The sequence below is a fragment of the Triticum aestivum genome, chromosome 2B (assembly GCF_018294505.1).
Source record: "Triticum aestivum cultivar Chinese Spring chromosome 2B, IWGSC CS RefSeq v2.1, whole genome shotgun sequence".
NCBI classification, from domain to species: domain Eukaryota; kingdom Viridiplantae; phylum Streptophyta; class Magnoliopsida; order Poales; family Poaceae; genus Triticum; species Triticum aestivum.
The window spans coordinates 21,325,166-21,330,641 of NC_057798.1; the positions used below are offsets into that span (position 1 = coordinate 21,325,166).

At 47.1% G+C, this 5,476-nt stretch overlaps 1 pseudogene; it reads left to right on the plus strand.

Moving 5' to 3' along the window:
- The window catches only part of LOC123040058 (syn-copalyl diphosphate synthase-like), a 33,552-nt pseudogene extending 28,298 nt beyond the window's left edge, over positions 1-5,254 (plus strand).
- Positions 5,255-5,476: the final 222 nt, after the last annotated feature.

Genomic DNA, 5,476 nt, shown 5'->3' on the forward strand with positions numbered 1-5,476 from the left:
CTATGCCTACGGCAAAGCCGACGGCATAGATTAAACCTATGCCGACGGCTTTGCCGTAGGCATAGCCCTGCCACGTGTCGCCTCCTGGCCTGCCAGCAGTTTGACGGCGCCGTGCGTTGCCGTCAGACGGAAAACTACGCCGACGGCTAAACTATGCCGACGGCTGCGCCAGGGCCGTCGGCATAGACCCCTATGCCGACGGCATTATTATGCCGACGGTCTGACAGGAGTACGCTGACGTAATCTAGACTGACGGCTCTATGCCGACGGCTGCCGTCGGCATAGGTCTATATCGACGGCCTAGGGGCCTATGCCGACGGCCCGTGGCCGTAGGCATAGACAGCGAGTCCGGTAGTGCTACCAGAGTAGTGTTTTTTCTTTAAGACCAGTAGACCAGATTGAGAGGAATGTATACACTTTGAACAGGCGCTGGACTCAGAAGGGACTAGCTCATAACGCGTACTGTCAAGTCGTGGATATTGATGATACGTCCATGGGTTTCCGTCTCCTCCGTCAGCATGGCTACGATGTCACTCCATGTAACTAATAAGTAGTAGCGCTTTGGCATGCATGGCTACTATATATGTTATGCTGGATCGAGTTTGACAGACTAACGCACATCGATCTACAATGTAGCCGTGTTTAAGCACTTTGAGACCAAGGATGGCAATTTCTTCTGTTTCCCCATGGAGACCAACCACGCATCTGTCACCCTGATGTACAACACTTACCGTGCTTCGCAGTTCATGTTCCCTGGTGACGACGACGTCCTGGCACGGGCCGGGCGCTATTGTCGTGCATTCCTCCGAGAGAGACAAGCCTCCAACAAACTGCACGACAAGTGGATCATTACCAAGGACCTGCTGGGCGAGGTAGTATGTTCCAACAAATTCCAGTTAATTATATATATGTATGCATCAATCGGGCTACTATTTAATGCCCTTAATTCACAACAGATTGATGAGCCATTCCTCCTGTAAATTCAGGTCGAGTACACACTGAACTTTCCCTGGAAAGCAAGTTTGTCACGAATTGAAACAAGGATGTATCTGGATCAGTACGGAGGCAACACAGATGTCTGAATTGCTAAGGTCCTCTACAGGTAAAAATAATTAATAATGAAACTTCTATCACTACCATACTCTGCATCATAAGACCAACCTTATTACATTGTTTATTACAAAGAGATCCGAGTTTGATCTGGCCAAAAGAAGAAATGATAATAACATATGGACCAACTAAGATTAACATGCCAAACAAGACCACTCTAAACACTCAATGGCCTATCACTTGCACGCCATCCAAACAAGGATATCAACTCAGTGGTAGCTTCTTCACGCTAACCTCAACCGGCTCACTGTGATGCATGTTATGTAATACTGTGCATAACCGCCGCCAATTGGTACACGATAGTTGCATCTCCATAACCTCAGTCAAAAACACCGTCATTTTTACATAGTCAGATAGACAAAAACAATGTTGTCGTCCCAACCAAAATAAAAATACCTTAGAGATTTAACACCCTCCCCCTCTCTCACACACACGCGCGCGCACACACACACACACGCGCACACACACACACACATACACACACACACATGGACCCGTTCATGTATGTCTACTAGCCAATTTTGCTGAGGTGGCATAGACTAAATGAAGAAAAGGAGGGTTGAGTATCATATCATAATAAATGATGTGCTGCTATTTATATGCATGACAATAAATGAGGTCATCAAAATACTAACACATGATACTATGCATGATGAAGATAGTATCATATACTAATAAAATATGCATGATAATGATGTTACAGGCAGCTTAAGAGAGATGTGTCCAATCTACCCATTTTATCGGAATCTAATTGATCCCTCATGCACCACATTAAAAGATACACATGAAACAAAAGTATCCTTCAAATTCGTAAGGCCCTTCCAAAGGTGGGAGTATTAGTTTGGCTTTCACAATCGTGAGTATTTCGCTCCAAATGCTTAAAGAGAGACTCCCAAATTCCATCCAAGGTTTTTCTTTTGAAAAGAAGGTTGAAATCTCCGGCATGTGCATCCAAGGATGCACACAACCATATTTATTATATTATTTAATAGTGTCAGACGAAACAAATACATGGATCTAACCCAAAGCCACCTTCTTGACAACCTCTATCGCTACATCTAAAGCTTGGTGACGTGCCTTGACATCACACCATCTAATTTGATTGCCTTGCCAAGCCGCTCACGGCCAGCCGAGAGCACCAACTAGCTTAGCAAACCCTAAGCGCGCAACGCACGTGCACGCTCTAGAATCTGCCTTCGCCATCTTCCGCGGATCAACGCGTTGACCTTGACAGGTCCAACTGTCATCGACGCAAACATCGCCCCGCCCTCCAGACCCCTTTAGCCAACACTTGCTCCAAGAAAGTTGCCCTCATGAGGGTGAGCGGCTCCAGACACCCCCATTGCTTGATCCGAAACACCAAGATCAAGGGTTTCCCCCCGAAGCAGATGCATCTTCCATCCGAGTCCACGTGATGGTCTAACGCTACCACACCTCTGATCTCCCAGGGGCCGAAGCTCCAAAACAGTGCCACTAAGGAGGTAAGCGACACCACACGCCACCATTGTCCAGTCCGGCAAGCCAAACTTAAGGATTCCCTCAGAGCTCCACAGGACCACCACCTTGACGATGCCCTCAAAGGAAGTTAGCAACGGCTGTAGAACTCGCTACATCATCTGCAACGGCAGATCCGTCCCGCGAACCAGGGCATAGGCACAGGTCAGAGAAACCCACCAACGTAGGAGGAAGGACCGCATCGGGCTAGACAAATCAAGGCAAGTGACCCAGATCTGTCCAACCCAACCCAACCCAAGGTGTCGTGCCAGCTGGAAGAAGATCTGGGGGCGCGTGCCATGGATCCGTCGCCACCACCTGCAGCCCGTCAATGCCGACATACGTCGCCCACAACCCTTGCAGTGAGAGGCTGCCGTCCGCCAGATCTGGCCGGAGCCATCTCGCCGTCACAAACCACCCATCACCACGCCTGTCGACACACTGTCACGGTGCATGCAAGCCAATGCACGCCCGCGCCGCGCCCATGCGAGAAGGAGCCGCCCTGTGCTGGCCCCTGCCTGCGAAGGGACAGGGATGCCCTGCCACTGCCGGCTCTGGTCGAGCTTCGCCCAGCCGAGCCATGTGACGATGGTGACGGGGGAGAAGGGAGATGAGGGTTGGCGGCCTTGATTTAGAATTCTTCCGCGTGGCACGCAGGGGCGGCGTGGGATGAGACGTCCACTTGCGCATGGCCTAACAATATTTTATGGCATCTTCGCTTAGTAGCTATACATCCAGCATTCTTATGGAAGTTACTATTTAACCCAGAGAGCTGGTCAAACACGCTAAGAATTCGCTTCATATTGATGGCTTTAGCCAAGTCATGTTCTACAAAAATAATTGTATCATGAGCATCTTGTAGACTAGACAGCTCGTCATGTACTAATTGAGGAATGAGGATTCACCTGGGCGTTTTAACACAGTAGACGCAGACACTCATATGTACTATAGACATGGACGCTCATATATATGCACATATATTCATTCCTTATAAATGCATGTATGCACACCCTATCTTTATGAGCACCTCCACTGAGCGGGCATATCATCTTGAGATTAATGAAGTTGCCATAGTTGACAGATCATCTCCTCCATTGAACACACATCGCTGCAGGCCTGAGATAAATCTAGGAATATGCAGCCAGCAATGCCAAGTTTAGAACGTGAACCCTGGTGGGTTGCTTCCACCAAAAGGAACCTAACGTCTGAGTTACTCTCGGTTTGCTAGTGAGGACCCACAGTTAGTAACCATCCTGTGTAGTACTCATCTTACACGTGACACTAGACCTATTCTTAGTTGCTACTATACTAGAAAAAATTACAGTTCCTAGTGATGCAGATGCCGGATGTGTGTCCGTTCATTGGTTTTGTATCGATTGATGCATCAATTTAAGTCAATAAAGCGCCTTTTATTAAAAAAAATAGAAATTTCTGGTTGCCAAATATTTATCACACCCTTAGTTCTGACCCATACCATTTCAGAATGAATCTTGTGAGCTCTGAATCTTGTGAGCAACGACATGTACCTTAAAATGGCAAAAGCTGATTTCAGAGAATATCAAAGACTCTCCCGACTTGAGTGGAATGGCCTCAGAAAGTAAGTCACGGTCTATTTTCTCTACCCCTCTATTCCAAGTGCAATCAATAAGCTAGTAAAGACTGCTATATTCTTAAATGAGATCGAGTATGCACAGGTGGTATTTCAGGAACCATCTGCAGAGGTATGGTGGGACTCCAAAGAGCGCGCTCACGGCTTACTTCTTAGCTTCAGCAAATATCTTTGAACCTAGCCGAGCAGCAGAGCGTCTAGTATGGGCTCGTGTGGCTGTGCTTGCTGAGGCGGTTACAGCTCACTTTCGACACATTGGGTATGTATGCAGCTTGCAGCCTCACAGTTTTCCCTCTCCGGAATCTTCTTTTAGTGATGATCGATGCAAAATGTGTGTGCAATTCATTGCAGGGGTCCATGCTATTCAACAGAGAATCTTGAAGAACTTATCAACCTTGTTTCATTTGACGATGCTTTTGGCGGTCTTCGTGAAGCTGTAAAATTGAACAAATCATTACACGTAGATATAGTTGTTGATATGATATTGAACTTTTACCAGATATGAAACGGCCAAATCTCTATTTTCTTTGGTAATTACAGTGGAAGCAGTGGCTCGTGGCATGGACTGCAAAGGAGAGCCATGGATCCGTTGATGAGATACATCACTGTTGTTCGTTCGCACCATCGAGATCGTCTCAGGAAGGATTGCTTCAACCGAGCAGAAACTGAACCGTTGGGATTATTCCCAGCTGGAGCAGCTCACCTCTTCCATCTGCCACAAGCTTGCCACAATAGGTCTTGCTCAGGTGCGTGTGTACATGCATTGCATCCATATATCCATCTGTGAAACTATAACCAAAATGTTTAATGGGGGGAAAACAGAATGGGGCAAGTATGGAGAACACAGAGGGCTTACACCGGCAAGTGCATTTGGAGATGCAAGAACTATCTTGGCGTGTTCATCAGGGTTGCCATGGCATCAACAGAGAGACCAGACAGACATTTCTCAACGTGGTGAAAAGCTTCTATTACTCGGCTCATTGCTCACCTGAAACAGTTGATAGCCACATCGCAAAGGTCATATTCCAGGATGTGATTTAGGAAGAACCCTCTTCAGTCCTCGTTGAAATTATTAAGCATGTTTTGTGATGGGTTCCGTCATGTTACATGTCTAAGAACCTGCAAGGACTGCACGTGAATACTTAGGTAGAATGGAAACAAGGTCCCGAACGACATGATACATGCCGAACGACATAAATAGACATGTACACGCCCCGGTAACCTAACGTGGGAAAATGCAAAGCAGGTAACAGGCACTAGCTA